Below are 18,583 nucleotides of genomic sequence, written 5' to 3' on the forward strand. Positions count from 1 at the left end.
TAAAGCTATCGACGCCCTCACTCTAGCATACATCACCAAACGCTTCCCATGTTACAAGACACACAGACGCCTAAATTAGGCTGCCCGAAACCTGCTGTGGACCCTCCAGCACAGATAAAATCATTTGAGATGCGGACCCCTGCAGTATACCGGATCCTCCCTCTGGAGCAAAGGCAATAGGTTATTCTGTTCCGGCCACATCCTCCTTTGCTCTTTTGTTATCCAAAGTAGCCATTGGAGTCATGACGCACCGAAAACAAAAATAATAAAATAAATAGGCACTTTGCACTATAAATGATCTTTTAATAACGTGTCTCAATGTTCGCCTTGCAAGTGCGGAACAAGTTCCAGGCTATTTTAAGGACCAGCATACTCATCCCTGGCACTTAAGACCCTGAGCTGATCAAAGGCACACAGGGTTCCCTTTGCCCGAGTGTGAAATTCTCACATGTACAAATCCAAGCCACGTAAACTAAAAAAAACAAATACATGGGATTAAATTAAATGCCAAGAGATGGCAGTACCATGATCACAAGCTGTCATTATGTAATGCCCTGCACCCCACAACCTCACCCGAGGGGAACACGATGCATTGCAAAGCAGTCCCCAACAGGCATCCTTCAGGGTTGTGCAACTTCAGGCTTCGAGGGCCCAAAACATGCGCAATTTTCAGGATGCCACTCATTAAAATTCATGAGATAAATTTGCATACAATGATTTTAAATGTATACACATTCTTCTCATGAATTTCGATGAGGGATATTCTGAAAACCCAACAGTATTCAGGCCCTCGAGGCCTGGAGATGGACAACCTTTTCTAGTTTAATCTTCTTTTTAATTTCTCCACTTCGCGTTTTAATTTGCAGACCATTGTTTATACTGGTTTCACATCCAAGTGACTCAGTATCAGATAACGTTTCGGTACAACCCCTTCATTGGATCAATCATCTGAGTGCAAAGTCACTGAGCCTCATTGAAAGTTTGGCGGTATTCCAGTGGTAAATCCACCGGAATACCGGCAAACGGAATAATCATTACCACCACTTGGTCCGGCAGATTTACCATCAGATTACAAATGGTGGTAGGTGGTGTAAGTCTTCATGGGGATTTTGGCAGAATTACAGCTGGCGGTAAATTCTGCTGATTTTGCCGCTTTTTGGAAGTAAGGTGAAGGAATTACCCCCAACATTGTGCAGGAGGGTTTTACTCCACCTCACCACCAAAGTTATAGTATGGGGGTGCGTTAATGCAGTGGCAATACAGAGGCAATGCAGTGGTAACCATAACACTGTACTTGTAATGAGACCCACTGTGTTTGAAACTGCATACACAGCTTTATATAGTGTACCCATGTTTTCCAGATTTTGTATTTCCAGACTATGGGGGTCATTACAAGTTGGGCGGTAAGGGATACCGAGCACCAGTAAGGAAACCGGTGCTGGTAATCCCTTACCGCCCAATTCCGAGGTCCCTTAGCGGGAACTGCAATGGACATGTGGTCGGACCACACGTCCTTTACGGGTCCCGTTAGGAGACCAGGGCGCTAATAACGGGCCTAGTGTTAGCAGGCCCGTAATAAGCGCCCTCCCCATTCCTATTGAGCACTATGGGGGCTCAAATGGGAATGGGGAATGGCATTTGGAATGGGGACTTACCGGGTCTGCCTAGGGCGGAATGTCCCGGTAAATCCCCCTCCAGCAGACCAGACCCGGACATGATTTTGGAGGCAGCCATGGCGCTAATAGCGCCATGGCTACCTCCAAAGTCATAATAAGGCCCTATGGCTTGTTGGTCGGTGGTTGCACCTCATCTGATTATTCCATTTTATTTCCTGGACCACCCTGAAGAGAGGCCACTCAGGGAACTACTCCGACAGAATCCCACAACGAAAGAGGAGGGAGGCAGAGTGCAGGGCACACATGGAACATGGTAGTCCAAGGTGTCAGAGCAGGCAAGGGGTTCCTGGAGAGGGTCGGATCTGAGTACGGCAGCGGGCTGCAGGGTGAGTGGTGGGGGCTTACCATGGAGGGTTCAGGCAGAGTGGTGTGGGTGAGTGGAGCGAGGAGGCAAGGAAGAAAAGACTCGGCAGGGGATCCAGAGTGGAGGTAGGGCCGGGATGGAGGTGCTTGCCATGGGGAGTTCATGGGGGTGAAACCCCAGGAGACTGCATATTCTAGACTGTTTGATACTTCTCTGAGGTGGTCAAAAAGAGTGCCCCCTTTTTGGAGCAGCCTGAAGCGAGCGGGATATGAACATAGAACTAGTTGTTCAAGCTTCCACACTTTAACATGACCCTTTTCAGAGTCCCTTTGTTGTTTTTATATCATGGACTATTTTAGGATAGCTTTTAGAAGTGGTAAATGTCGCTCTTCTAGGCACTTTGGTTGAGGGCACTAAATCCAGCGGAAGTCAGAAGGAGAGTCAAAGTCAACGATGACTAATGAGTGGGGGAGCAGCTGGGCGAGCACCAAATTAGGTTGAAGAGCTTCCAAATCATTGCCAAACACTGATGTGTCCTTGCTGATTGACAATGTTACTTGGAGATTACATCAACTTGGGACAACAAAAAGAATCCAGACCTTGTGACTGTGGGAAGTCTGTTTTGTATCCCGTCCACATTCATTCATTCATGCATGTTGCAAGCCTAATCACCAGTCGAGTGGGAGACTATAAGAGACTATGGAGATTTCGATCGCCTCATGTATTTGGGCCTAGTGCATGCAAAGCTGCCTTTACTGTGCTTACCGCGCAAGCCTTCACCTCTACCTAGGAATATTAATATCTATGAAAAATCACGATGCCGCCCGCGCCTTGAGCTGCACCATATGAATATGCTATAATTGATGATGTTAGCCTGGGGTTCTACCGAACCGGAAAGCGCCCCTTTCACTGAACCCCCTTCCCCTGCTTCATTACAGTGCCTCGAATGCATCTCGCCCTACTTGAAAGCACCTGGGGGCGTGCTGTCCCCTTCCCAACAAAAGTCACGTCGGGGCTGGTTAGACATGTGTTTAAATTACAAGAATCTGGGAAGGGATAACCTATTCAAAATGATGGCGTTACCTCGGCTCCTTTATGTCCTTCAGAACATGCCAGTGAAAATCCCCCAAAAGATGTTCCTGGCCATAGAAAACATTCAACAGGAGATCATATTGGGTACGTCCACTCCGAGAATAGCACTAAACCGATCGGTCTGGGAGGGCTGGGACTTCCTAACATTCAGACGTATTACTGGGCTTCACATCTTGCTGCAAAAAATGAGTGGGTATATCGCAAAAGAGGGCTGGTGCATATCAGGTTAGAGAGGGAAGGGATGGGGACCACCCTCACTTACAAGTGATATAGGACCATCCTCATAGATACAAAATATCTCAACCAGGGATACACACTTTACAAGTACGAAAGGATACACATAAGGCAATGGGGTGGGAGGGTATTGTGAAGTTGGAAGCACCACTGTGGGACAACACTGATCTTCCAGAAGTGAACCCGTTGGGTCTTCAAAATGGGTGGCAGGCACTGGGGATCAGGAAACTTCAGCATGTCATAGTACAGGGCCAACTGTCCACTTTCCAATATTGAGTGGACACTTACGGTCTAATGGACCGGCATCAGTTTACCTACATATGACTGCAACATGCAACAATACAAGAACAAAGAGATGGCTGGGACATCCCCTGAGCGCTCTCCCGTAGAAGCTACTCTCTTGGGGGAAATTACGTGAAAAGCTATTACGGTGCTCCACCAGGTGATAACCAATTTCACTTCAAAACCACTGGCCAAACTGAAATGCAAATGGGAGACAAACATATGGGCATTGGAAGCGGAAGATTGGATAGATGCCCTAGGTTCTCCCAGGGAAGCTTGCATAACATGCAGGCTGCGCCTAGTTCAGTACAAAATTCTACCCTGTGAATTGCGCCGTATGGGAAGGGCAGCGGATCCGTTTTGCTTTTGGTGTAAGACCGCTACTGGCACCTTTTTTCACACAATTTGGGAATGCTCTGCTATAAAGGGGTTCTGGCGTTCGATCAGGGGCACAATATCCAGAATCATCGGATCCCCCATACCAGACTGCCCCACAGTAGGGCACCTATGCATCTAGAGGCAAATGTGCTTTAACTCCAGGGGAAAATGTTTTATCACGATTGCCTTCACGATTGGTAAAAGGGATTTGGCAGCAGGGTGAGGTAGTCCAGTTAAACCAAGCATACATAAAAGGAGAGAGGGGATGGACTACATTTGTAAGGTGGGACCGAGGGTATATAGGGATCATAGGCTGCCCCCAGAAACATGTAAAATGTGTAGTCGACAGATAGAGGTGGTAGGAACCAGGAGAACAGGTGGCGGGTTGGCCGGAATGATGGAATTATCATGTCTTATGGATGATTTAGAGGGACCATTGGACTGGGATGGGAAGGGGTGCCATGGATCACAAAACAGGGATCCGTGAGGTGGGATTGTGAACGGATTGTAGTGATTGTTGCTCTATGTTTGATTTCAGTGCTATTAAAAAAACAATACAAATCTTTTAATTAAAGAAATTCCAAGAATTTGCGTTCCCGATAGAATGCGTCCTGTGCTGGCAAAATTAACATGCAGAGGGCCCGTCCAGGCATCCGCTGCCGCATAAACCGGGCGATTAACGGTATGGAAACGACTGCATCATAGGTCCAATATAAGGTGCAGAAGAACACACTGCACATAGCATATCAGCGGGCCAATGGCTGCAACATATTAAGGCTGTCAATACTCTCTGATTGCTAGCTGACTACACCAAGTCAGAATGGCCATCAAAAAAGAATATTACACTCCAACTTCCTCCCTAAAGCAAGAGAAAAGCCGATATCACAGTGGAAGGAGACCTCCTTTGCTGGACCAATAAGCTCAAACTGCCTGTGTCCATCATGAACACATTGCTAGCGCTTGCTCACGAAGATCACTGAGGTTGCACACTGTTAAAACAGAGACTGAGAGAGCACTACTGGTGGCCATGCATGGACAGCGACATGGAGCGGCACATGAGTGCAGCAGCATGCAAGAAAGGAGACAAGCGTCTCATCACCCAAAATTCACCAATCACACCTGTCAAATGGCACGGACATCCCTAGCGTAAAGTGGGTATAGTCTTCATTGGACCCATCGATCAAATGCTCAGTGCCGGCCTTAGACCAGATTGCACCCCAGGTGGGAAGCATAGTTGGCGACCCCCAAGAAATGTTGGAAGAGGTGCTAAGTTTGGGGGAAAAACAAACTTACTTGTGTGGGGGCATCTAATTCCTAGTGAGACTATTCTAGTGCAGCTTGCATTTTTTTTTTTAAAGCGCTCGCACAGCCCGCGGGCATCGAGGCGTTGTTACAGGAATTGTTCGTTTTTTCAATTGCGTAATAGTTTTTTTTGTCTTAATTGCGTATTTATAACGCGCTTAAACACCCAGAGGTTTCTAATGAACACCCATCCGATTTCAATTGCCTAAAAATGTATGCATACGACTGCAGATGCTAACAATAAAATGTTTTACATTAGTAATTGCCGGGCATTTGTTAACTGTGCAGCCTCCACCACCATTTATTGTCCGTGCCTTGTCCTTCTAGGGCTCTCTTCGTCTTACCAAACATGACGAACGGAAGAGGGGTGATCGCTGGAGTCTGCAATGCCTTACTAAGATAAAGACAGTGGATCATGGAGTTTGATGTGTTTTGCTTACGATTCCAGGTGTCAGATCTGTATCACTGAAGCTGGTCATGGGTATTTGCCTGGGCTCTGCTTGATTTACTTGAGGTGAGGGTTGGGGGGACACGGGTGGATGGGCGGTCTAACCGGTGGCTGTGCCCACCCTTTATCCCCACCCTCTCATTTGTGTCTGATCTGGTGCTTCTCCAGTGCCTGTGTGTGCCTCTGTGTGTGACCGGGTGCAACACATTGATGGGTGCAGCTTTGTGTCTGTGTGTGTGGAGAAGCCTGGCCTGAGGGCACATTTGCAACAGATTGCAGAGTGCTCGGGAAGCGAGGACGACTCACAAAATATATAAGCGCATGTGGGTGCAGTATCACTTCTCTGCACGGCCCTTTTAGCCTGCAGACAGTCACTAATATTCAAGTTGATTGCATTATTCCAGTGACAACACAGATGGTGAGGCGGAAATGTAACTGGTGGCCTTCTAAACATAGATTGTTGCTTCTGCGGTCTGCAACCCCAACCTTACCTTGTGGTATTAGAGTGTAACATTCCGAATGCCCATTGCTCTATAGTGTTTACATTGGTTGCCCAATATTAATATTAGATAAAAGCAATCTTAGGTTATTTTACACTCTTAATTAAAACACTTGATGATTATAAATTGCTCTGCTTGTGCTACACCCAGAGCGTGGCAAAGAAAGGGCTATTCATATCTGTGTTAAAATCTAATTAAAATGATTACAATGGTGTTGTTGTAGTCAGTCTGGCGCCCCATAGAGCCTGGCACCTCAGGCAGCCGCCTGCACTGCCTGATGCAAAGCCCGGCCCTGCATATGCGCACAGAACACAAATGTGCACTGGTACATGTGAATTACACCTCCAAGTGGGTGGAAGCAGAATTTATGAACGAGGCAACCACACAATCAACTAGTACGAGAGTCTTCAGGAGAGAAGGATATCATAGAAAAATAATCTCGGCCAATGGAGTAGTTTGTTTCTCTAGAAATTATTAACTTTCTTCCCCATGTGACAAATCGGGCACCGAGAACCGCTATATTTGCTGGGGTGACTACAACCTCTAGGATTTCACGTCTGAATTATCTAGGAAGCATTGAAGGTCTTGCTTTTCTTGCGCATATGATGCAAAGAAAATTGCACCTGGACATCTTGCCATCCCAATAAAACATATTATTGCAGCACTAAGAAGCATCAGAAATCACCATAATAATATAGGGTTTTGCAAAGGTTATCATGCACAAGTCCTTCCGCTTGATTCTTGGCTTTGCTGAGAGCCATCCCTCGTTCCCTCAGGCTGTGTGAACACCCAGATATTAGAGGCCAGAGTTTATTTCTATTTCAAGACCGGAATGTCATAGAACGCCTTATGGGAAATTCTAAATACACATTTGGGCATAAAAGAAGGGATCCATTTTAGTCAAGACCAACCCCAAAGTCATGGAATTGGCAACCTCCGAATCGGCAGGAGGGACCAAAGGGCTGCTCTTCTGAGACTCCTTTGTTAAGGAAATAGGCAGATTTGTCAGTACCCAAGCCGGTTCCATGTGTTAATGTCCCCGTAAAATATTGCCATACAAAAATATTGCCATATTTTCGAGGCAATATTAAGGCATGGAACCTGCGGGGGACACCCCCACAAACAAAACCCCCCAAAATTATCCACCCCAAAAATATCGCCTATGGCCGTTCCAGACGACCATATATACAGCAATATTTTTGTTTTGGTGGGGATAATATGTAGCGATACCCCCAAGCCGTGATGAGCAGAGCCCGGAGTTCCTTGAGAAAGGTGTTTCCTTCCAGGGTTTTTGGGAGGGCTGGTCAAGGCTTTCGGTCACTTGACTAGCTGCTCCTATAAGCAAAGACATATTAGTCATAACCAATGGTCGGTATCGCTTGATGTCTTAGCTTTAGTTCCCAGGAGGGACTGTGGTGGGTGCTTTCCCAGTTGTGCCACACTTCCATTCATACAGCGCAGTGGTCCACCAGAGTTTGAATGCAAAACAAGCAAACATTGTGTGTTCCTGTTCATCCAACACTTTACCTCACGGTTCTCAAAAGCACATGAGTGCATCCCATTACTACCTTCTCTTAAATCTTTTCCTAGTATTATCAGCAATTGCCCACACTCTTTCTCGGTTAAGTGGGTAAAGGACAGTTATCAATAAGCTTTCGCCGGTATCCCTACAAAATATCCGCACCAAAAATATCGCCATACATATGGCCGTTAGTCTCACCATAGGCGATATTTTTGGAGGGAATTTTTGTGGGAACGGGGGTGGCGGGGGTGTCCCCTGCACATTTTAAAATAATGCAGGGCTTGCGGGGGTGTCCCCCGCAGGGTCCATGGGTCAATATTGCCGCAAAAATGTGGCGATATTTTTGTATCACGATATTTTTGTGGGGATATTAACACATGGAATCCTTTGGCCCACATATGTGCCCCTTCAGATCCTATCCATGACCCACAAATGTGCACCAGGAGGTGCCCGTTCAGTAACGGCGCACAGAACACTTATCTGTATAACCCGCTGGACTATAGTAGTACCTGGACATTGCAGTATGTGGACCCTCCAGTTTGTGGTCCCACCGAGGTAAACACCAGGTTGTGCCTCAGTATCAGCAGTCATGCCTCCAAGCACTTATCTCAACAGATTGCAAGCTGAGGTTCTCAGCTCTTTGGGTTTTGCCCCGTGCTTGTGCCCTTTGGTGATTAGCTCCGGGAATCTGCTACCGTCTCGGATGAAGTCTTCATTAGGAATGCAAACAAGATCCCAACAAAAAAGCAAGGGACGAAACAAATAGACTTGACAATGAATGAATCTTTCTGACTTAACTATGAATGACAAACTCAAGTCAGTCTTAAACAAAGGACTATCGTTTAGTGCCACAAATGAATATGAGTATTTCCAAACTAACATTGATATCTACAAGTTTTGTAGACAACTGAAACTGAAGAAATACTTTGAGTCTTCACCTAAGAGAAACACAGGAAGAGTCACTTCCAAATCATTCAAACTTGACGGTCGACATCACAGAAAATACAATACTTCTATTAAGCATACAAGTCTTAGAAGACGATTACAGCCTGGAGAGCTTTGTGCAAGAACAGAATATACCACTAGATTTGGCAGAGGAAACTACTCCAAGACCTAGATCCACTTTTGTTCCACCACTAGCACCAGACAATACGATTGACCTCTTCAACAGAGCAGTTACAGAGGACCATAGACAACACTATCTCTCAAACTACAAATCTAAGGTTTGCCACAACCTCACATTAAAAGAGAAAAAGGCGCTGAAGAATCCATGCGAAAATGAGAATTATATCACAAAAGCAGCTTGCAAAGGTGGAAAAATAGTGATAATGAACAAGAGAGACCGCATCAAAGAAGCAACACACCAACTGAAAGATAGACACTGTTAAAAAAACTAACATCCAATCCACTTCCAGAATTAAAAAAAACTTTGGAGATCCATGAGCAAAAACTGGTGTGACAAAGGTCTTTTGAAGGATGATGAATTTAACTTCATGAATATTCACCATCCACGCATGGCACTGATCTATTTTATACCAAAAGTTCACAAGCAATTTAAGTATTTCCCACCATGTAGACCCATTGAGAGCGGCATTGGAACACTAACCAAAAGAATCTCAGTTTACATTGAGGTCTACCTACAACCATTGGTTTCAGGCCTAGCCTCCCATATCAAGGATGTAACTCATGCATTACAACAACTGGACTCTATCACCTGCTAGATACATATAGATTTGGCACATTAGACGTAACGTCATTATACACTTTAACGGTTTATTGAGAAGCCACCCTCAACACTGGGATTTCCTTCCTTCCCCACTTAAGGTGTGCTGCAACAAACAGTTTAACAGATTATTTTCTTCAGCCCTACTTCAGACGCATATCATGCCCCTTCGATCCCTCCTCCTGAGCTAACAATGAGCCAAGAACCAGGACGGTGTACAGGAAATATATTGGTATTTATTTATAACGAAAGTAATAGAAATTAGCACGAAAATGTCAAACACCACTTTATCCGTGGCACAACACAATCAACTTCTCTCAGCATAAATAAATCACAAAAGTTAGTTGAAAAGAATACCATCAATAATGGCACTGATCAATAACAAAAGCAATTATCGTGTAGTGTTGTGCGATTTGATTTTCCTGCAGGCTTAAAATGCTAGCAGTAGGATTTCAAGATTGGGACAAATACATTTCACAATTCTGATTTCACCCACACTTTTGGTTAAAAATAAACACAGGGGGATTTAGCAATTTGTTTTTCAGAACCTCCACTATTTTGGCTGTGTTGGGGAAGTCGGACAGAAAAATGTGAATGATTTGGGGAATTTTGGATTTCAGAACCCCCTCCACTGAAAGACCTGTGTGGGGGAAGCTGAATAAAAAGGTTGGACTGATTTCAGAACAAAGACACCCCTCTTCCTTGAAGAAATCAGAGTCAGCTGGACAACATGATTACCCAATAAATGTATAGGCTATAGTTTTTAACACACACTGGGAAGTGAGCAGTGTTAATTTCAAATTTTAACAAAATTCACTCCGTTGTGTTTGGAAAAAGGGGGAATTAATTAAATTAATATTTTTGGTTAAATAGTCTAAGGATCTACACAGTTTTGCCCCCCACCCTCTATAAAAGGAAAGGATTCAAGGCAAGCAGACTCCCCCACCTTTTGTTTTCCCAGGGCTCAGTTCTACTTACATAGAAAGCCTAGGTTTAAAGTTCAGGAAAGCCAGTTGCATCTCAAGACACTCTGCACAGATAGGTCATGGGCCTGTTCAGTCCACTCTCAAAGATGACCTCTCACTCTCCACCATTAACCCAGTCAGCTTTGAGGCCTTCCTAGAAACAGGATTTGTGTGATTTTTCCATCACGGAAAAGTCTGTGACAGAAAAAGTTTGCATGAGAAATGTACACACCTCAAAAGGTTAGTACATTTCCCAATGCGAACATACACTGCAAACCACTACATACTCAGACCCCCACCCACACCCAAAAGACACCCACGGCTCACCCCCCACCCACACCCTCGACACACCCCCAACATAACCAAACCCTCCTTACCTTTTCTTCATGCTGTCTCCCCTTCCGTGATCGAGAACCGGCACCACAGGTTCCTTTTCTTTTCTTTTATTTCATGGTGCAGCTGCAGGGGTTTCTCCCGCATCCACCGCTCACTATACTATAAAGTATAGTGAGTGCAGTGTTGCGGGGGACACCCCCGCAGCCCCTGTTTTTTTTCCCAGGTCCCTCGCAGCACCCCGTTCACTATACTGCACAGTATAGTGAGTGGGGTGTTGCAGGGGACACCCCCGCAGCCCCTGTTTATTTTTATTTTTCCTTTGTCGGGTGTGCAGCTGGGCCCCCCCAAGCCCTGCTCACTATACTGGATAGTATGGTGAGTGGGGTGTTGCAGGGGACACACCCGCAGCCCCCGCAGTCTTTTCTTTTTTTTTTTACTTACCAAAAATGCATGCCACCAAAGGTTCACACTTTTGGTGTTCGAACCTTTGGTGGGATGCATTTTTCTGACTTTTTGTAGACTCTGCCCTTTTTTTGGTCCGTTCGTACAATACCTAGAAATAGACCACTCCACCCAGATTCACTCTCGGCAATCTCCTCTGGTGTTTCCTTACAGCTGTCAGATGGCAAGTTTCAGCAGCCTTCCTGACGGTCTGTCTCTGTGTGTCTCTGTCTGTCCTAGTGCAGTCACCCTTATAAAGCAGCGATGGCACCAGCAACTTTACAATCTTGTGGACATACCCTGCAATAATTCCTGCAACTAGGGTTGGACTGTTACCCTTCCCCCCTCCCAAACCCTGCCTCCAAGTTAGGATTGGTTTAGGGGTTTAGAGCAACATAAGGCAATTCCCATTTGTAATCACCATTTTTTCTCCTTTCAAATTTTGGGCAAAAACAAGTTATTTATCACAGCTTCATAATTTTACTAGCAACTGCCATAATATACATATTTTCTGATTCAACTAATCATGGGGAATTAAATAAGCCAACCACCAGGTCCGTGCCCTGTAGCATGGCAATGTGGCACATTTCTGCCATTTCCATAAAAAGCATAACAGATATGAATATGAAAGTTATTACCCATATCGCAAATTTGTTTCTCACCTGCTCACCAACTCTCACATTTGGAACATGTTTAGATCAGCCAGAAACACATCTTAGATAGCCATTACAGTTCCATGAGTCGCAGGTGGATGCATTTTATATTTCCAAAGTCGCCTCGAGATTACCTAGAAATAGTACATAGATATGGAGAATCCACCCTTTGGTTTCTGAGAAGAAGCCCTAAATAATAATAGTCCTTTTAAATTAATTGTGAATCTTCATGTGGGACAAATGACCAGTCTTATGCCTTCCAGCCATTTATTTTCACTGAGTCAGCCTGTACCCATAGTTTATTTTATTTTCAGTCTCTTTGCGTTGGAAGCTTGCTCTTTGAAGTTGTTGCCTCCATTTTCACACATATTAGTCATGCTCCAACCAAGGGGAACTTCTCCTGCAGTCAATGCCTTCAGGGCCAGCAGGTCCGGAGAACACTGAATTTTGACATCTTTAGCAGGACACTTTTTTGCAGTTCAGTTGGTAATTATATGGGAGATTTAAAATCCAGACTGGCATTGGGAGATTTCTTTGTGAAGTGTCCCACAGCCAGCAAAAGGGTTTGTCTTCGGCTGACATTTTTCATGAAAACAAAGTGGCCTTTCAAATGTCACTGGTGTTTTGTATGTAAAACAATATATACAAAGCTTTTTGTCAACCCACACATCATGTCTTTTCCCTGACATTTTTCTGTTAGCAGTGATACATTTTCACATTTAAACTGCTTTTATTTGCACACGCCTGTGCAAGCCGTTTTTGTGTCACTGTTTAAAAATCCTGTTTTCCATGTGACAGGGAACTTTGATTCCTCCTTCTTTTGTAAATTAAAATGCTGCTTTTCCTTTGGTAATGACAGGTAGGCCCCTTTTCCACATGGCTGTTCAATTTTACTTGGAAAAAAGACAGGTTTTTGTTTCAGTGTTTAAAATGCTGCTGTTCATGTGAAAGAGACTTATGTTTGGAGCCTTTGAATGCACCCCCACAACACAAGTTTCAAACATCAGAAAGAAATGGAAACAACAAACTACTTTCTAAAATCAAGATCAGTTTCATACTTTGAACAGAATAAAATGATCATATCCATGCTAGAATTTACTCTGACTAACAATATATTATGTTTCAATAATGAAATAGATCAACAAATACAAGGAACAGCCATTGGGGACAAATATGCTCCAGGCTATGCCAATTTGTTCATGGGGCATTGCGAAATAGAACATGCCTGGATACACCCAGTCTTCACCAATGCACACGCTAATATAGTATTTTAGGGCTGCTTTATTGATGACATTATCCTAATCTGGGATGGGGATCGTCAATCACTTTTCCAATATGGCAAATATTTGAATTCCAATGATTACAGCATTACATTGACAAAGAATGAAAGTACAGAATGAATATGTTTTTTGGATCTGGAGGGATATGTCAACAACAATACCATACAAACCACATTATACAGAAAATCCACAAAAGGAAACAGCGCCCTGCATGCCTCAAGCAATCACCCTAAACAAATCATCAATAACATCCCCTGGGGGGAATTACTCAGAATCAAGATTAACTGTAGTGAAGAATCGAAATTTGAACACCAGAAACAAAACAAATGGAATGATTTTAAAGAAAGAGGATATCAAAACAAAATCCTCAACAAGGCAATAACAATGGCAAAACTAACGAACAGAATTGAACTCCTAAAGAGTAAAGACTCAAAAATCAGGGAAACACTGAATAAAGTCAGATTTATTATCAACTTCAGTGCCAACACACAGATCCTCACCAGAATACTATGCAAACACTGGAGTATTCTCCAACTTGACAGGCAACTCAGAGCACATATAGAATTAAAGCCTGCACTTGCACATACTCAATGTCACTGGGCCTAGTAAGATCATAGTTATTGGGCCTCATTACGACCCAGGCGGTAAGTTACCGCCTGGGCCGTGACTTTACCACCATGGCGTAAACTACGTTTACGCCATGGTGGTAGGCGGACTTACCGCCCCATTCCGACCTAGGCGGGGCGGTAAGTCCCCAATCCCCATTTACCCTTCCCCATTCCCATTTTTGCCCCATAGGGCATAATGGGAGTGGGGAAGGCGTTAATTACGCCACCGTAAATTACGGTGGCGTAATTAACTCCATGGCCCCTAGCGCCATGGATTTTAACACCTGCTAAAAGCAGGTGTTAAAAGCACCATGGCGCTAGGGGACCTCGTAATTGGCGGTAAGGGGTCGGCGCAGCTAACGCTGGCGTTAACCCCTTACCGCCAGGGTCGTAATGAGGCCCATTATTGTCCTCTCTTGTACCCCTCCCTTGCCTCATTACTCTCTGAGACACTTGTGTATGGACACGATATAAATAAAATATCATATCATATCAAATATCATATCAATCATTTTTCGGAAACTGAAACAATCAAAACCCAGGTGAGTCCCAGTTACATGAGACCAGACATAAAAGCAAGTACCTTGGAACAAACATGAAATCTTGTTTATAGTCATTTTTTCAAATGCAAAAATGTCGAAAGTCATTTTTTCGAAAAAAATATGTCGAAAAAAAATGTCAATTTTTTTTTAATACGTTTTTTATTCAAAATGCGGGGCTTCCCCCCAACACCACTTTTTTGAATTTTTTTTTTTGTTTTACCCATTTTTTTTTACTCCCGGACCCCAAAATAAATATATAATTTAAAAAAACGGAATTCGACTTTTTTTCTACATTATTTTTTTGAAAAAATTGTCATTCGACATTTTTTTTTCGAAAAAATGACTGACCACCATGAAATCTAAAGACAGTGCAAGGGAACTACAGCTGTGGATACTGCAAGGTATGTCCTAATATGATAAAGGGGCTTCAACATATTAATCTCCCGAATGGTACCAAGAGGGATATTCGACAATTGGTAAACTGTAACACCAGTTATGTGGTATATGGAATCCAATGCCTATGCCAAAAGTGGTACATAGGTTGCACCATCCCTAAAATGAAGATCAGAATTCTGGAACATTTAAGAAGCATGAAAAATAGGGATATGAGCCATCCTCTGGGAGAACATTGTACAACAGAGCATCCAGATGGAAAACTGGAAAAATAAAAATTCCTAGGACTAGAGGTGGTAACAGAGAACAACTTCTCCACCAGAGAGAGGCGGAATGGATACATATCATGGAAACCTGTTTTTCAGACTTGAACCAATACAATAAACTGTACAACCTTCTTAAATATGCCCTCATATAAAAATTAAAAATAAAAAATGTTTATTAAAACTCATCTATAAATATACATCTCGCTTCCCCTGTAAAATGCATAGCAATACTGCTGTTTCCTTCTTTCTTAACACTGTATTTTGGACGGTTTCGCACTACCCATCGAACACACTATTTAAGTTCAACATCCAGACCGCTCACAAATCACTATTTCAATATGGCCGGCACTCGCCTTACATTGAAACAAAGCATCGCGCAATGGACGCTTACGCGATGACGTCACACGCAAATATTAATGGTGGCCATTTTAGAACGTTGCATCCAACAGGATCAGCGTTGTAAAAGCGAACTACTGGAGAAATCTAATCAAGTCTTCAATTCTCCTTTATAGGTAAATCAAACAGGCAACTAGTTTAAGGCATTATACATTAAGGGCTCTATTTAGTGGCCACATCTAGATGATAAAATAAGGAATATGAGTAAGTGAATTATGTAGTTTGATAGCGCTATTCTTTTCCACTTCATCTTTTAGGTGTCTTCAGCTGACAAGGGATTCCCCTCAACCTTTAATGACATATTTGACCATCAACTCCTGTGGGTGTGTTAGTGAAAACTGCATTTCTTTCTTTTTGGTAGCAGCGTAAATACACAACAAATTTTAATGAATACCTACTGATTGTAATCATTGATATTTGTCAACAGATACAAAAACAAGAAGCCATAAAATATTGGAACTATTGAAATCAGAGCAGCACTTCTTTTTTCCTCCCGATGAGCCATTGAAACACCTGTAAAGGAAATAACTGGTTAAGGAAGTATCAACTATATAGAGGAAACAACTGATTAAGAGGAAACAACTGATTAAGGGAGTAGCAACTGCATAGAGGAAACAACTGATTAAGGAAGTAGCAACTATATAGAGGAAACAACTGATTAAGAGGAAACAACTGATTAAGGGAGTAGCAACTGCATGGAGGAAACAGCTGATTAAGAGGAAACAACTGATTAAGGAAGTAACAACTATATAGAGGAAAGAACTGATTAAGAGGAAACAACTGAATAAGGGAGTAGCAACTCCATAGCGGAAACAACTGATTAAGGTAGTAGCAACTGCATAGAGGAAACAACCGATTAAGAGGAAACAACTGATTAAGGAAGTAGCAACTATATAGAGGAAACAACTGATTAAGAGGAAACAACTGATTAAGGGAGTAGCAACTGCATAGAGGAAATAACTGATTAAGGTAGTGGCAACTATGTACCTGTACAACTGTGGACTGCACAGAGGAGAGCATCATCAATCAACACAAAGCAGCATTGAATTGCGCCTATTACTATTTGAAGCATCTGTGTTCTAATCTATAACTATACACCCATGTGAATACATATGAGAACTGGTGCTAAGTATTGACTCCACTCTTTAAGAAAACTAGCAAATTAATTGGTTAGAGTGTTGATTCTGCATCTGCCGGAGCCCAACCAGCACTTCAGAATCAGTGCTCTGACTCCACAGCAGAAATGTGCAAATGTAATGAAAGGACACGTGTATAGCTGGAAAGAATAACTACTGCTCTGAGCATGGTTTCATTATTTACAATCAGCCAATGGAAGAAGACCACTTAAAAGAAAAGGACACATGCATTGCAGACGCCCCGGGATTAGCTGCTTCTCTGCTCGCTCTGGCCCCTTGTGTCACTGCCTCTGCAGCCAAGGGTAGCAGAGGCAAGGCCAGGGTGCAAGGGCAGTGGGCAGAGGTATCAGATGCCACCCCCCGTACTTCTAACTGGCATCCCGGGGCACACCCCACTTTACTCGGCTGACCATTAACCACCAGGTCCAGAAAGTCTTTTGTTCTTCTACCTTTTTTAAATGTGTTTCCTTATAATAGTAAAATAAGGGGGACACACCCTTCTGCAACCACGTGAACTCCTCATCATGTTATTTCGTTCCATGTAATAATGTCCCCACAAAAATGTCTCCTGACAAAAAAGTCGGTGTTTTTGCAGAGACATTATTACATTGAACATGCGGGGGAAACCCCTGCAGCCCCTGTTTTTTTTGTTTTTAAATAGAAGCAGGGGACATCCCCGCTACCCATCCCATACATAATGTCACCATATATAAGGTCGCCAATGGCTTTTCCCAGTGACATTATGTATGGGGACATTATGTATGGGGACATTATTACCCGATACCGTTATTTTCTCACTGCTTGCTTCTGTCTGCTGAAACTATGTTTGGATTAAGCACCATATACCAGTAGTATCCCGTCTTTTTACCAAATTTCTTTTTTATGACCGCGTTTCTTGCTGATATTTTGCTACGAAAATGAAAGGGGGTGTTTGGGTAAGGCAATATGTTATGGGAGGAGGGTGGGGGCTATGTTGGGGCAGGGCTGTGGATAGGGCAAGGCCTGCGGAGAGGGGGGGGGGTCGTCGGGGTCTCCCACCGCATTGTTGCAGCAAAACAAATCGGTAATAAAATGGCAGTAAAGATATATTGCAGTGAACATTGGACCCTATTAACACATAGAACCATAGGCTTGAGCTGATTGCAGAGTTGTTTTTTGATGTTCTAAGTAGGTCAGCATCACAGAGGCCGGCTGGGGGCAGAAAGACAGTTGTACCGGCACGTGTGGCTTAGGAGCGATGGGCTGAGGTTGAGCACTTTCGCACTTTTTCTATGTGCAGAACCTTTGAGCAAGTGTGCTCATGGCCGGAGCCTGAAGACAGGGGTTCTCAGTAACTTGTTAGGAATGCGTTTACGGAGGAAGCCTGGGCTTTGGGCACTGGGCAACATTTCACAGATATGCGCTCGGAACCAGCTGAGGCTGGTGTGTAGCATTTTACAATATGGTTTTAACCACCCGTGCTTCGCTCTGGCCATTCACTCAGGCCCTGGGCTGTTACCACCCATTCCAGCCCTTGGAACAGGTGGTTAACGCCATTAGCACCCGTCCCATGGGTTGGGACAGGGCTAATTTGAAGTATTTTCATCTGTGAACAGGGCGCCTCGCTGCATCCCATTCATGGAATGAAAAGACTGTTCAAAGATGGCCACCATGGAAAGGGACGGCGGGGCTCCGTACAGAGCCCCTCTTCCCTTTCCATGGCAGCCTCGCGCATTACCAAGAGGAAGCATGGCGGGTGGAGGAAGCAGCCAGACTGTTTGAAAAGCAGGCTAACATCGGGAGATTACACCTGTATTCCCAGTCTGCTGATTGGATGCCTCCCCTGCAAAGATTGCTAATTCACCATATTTTGGTATCTATGGGAATTATAAAGAGTGAACCTAGCTGGGAAGCAATGGAGTGCTGTACACAGGGGAGGCACCTGGTGCGTAACAAGTAGGTAGCAGAGGAGCTGGAATGAATAGGGCAAGCAGGAGAGGGGTGGAGCTTTGGCAGAGCATAAGCCGGGGTGCGTGGAGCAATCAGAATTTGGAGAGATGCTCTTTGGGGAGATTAGGGTCTTCAGGTCCTCCCTAAAGTGTCGGAAGGAGGGGACAAGTCTTATCT

This window comes from Ambystoma mexicanum, chromosome 12 (assembly GCF_040938575.1).
Source record: "Ambystoma mexicanum isolate Mex_15411 chromosome 12, UKY_AmexF1_1, whole genome shotgun sequence".
In the NCBI taxonomy this organism is placed as follows: domain Eukaryota; kingdom Metazoa; phylum Chordata; class Amphibia; order Caudata; family Ambystomatidae; genus Ambystoma; species Ambystoma mexicanum.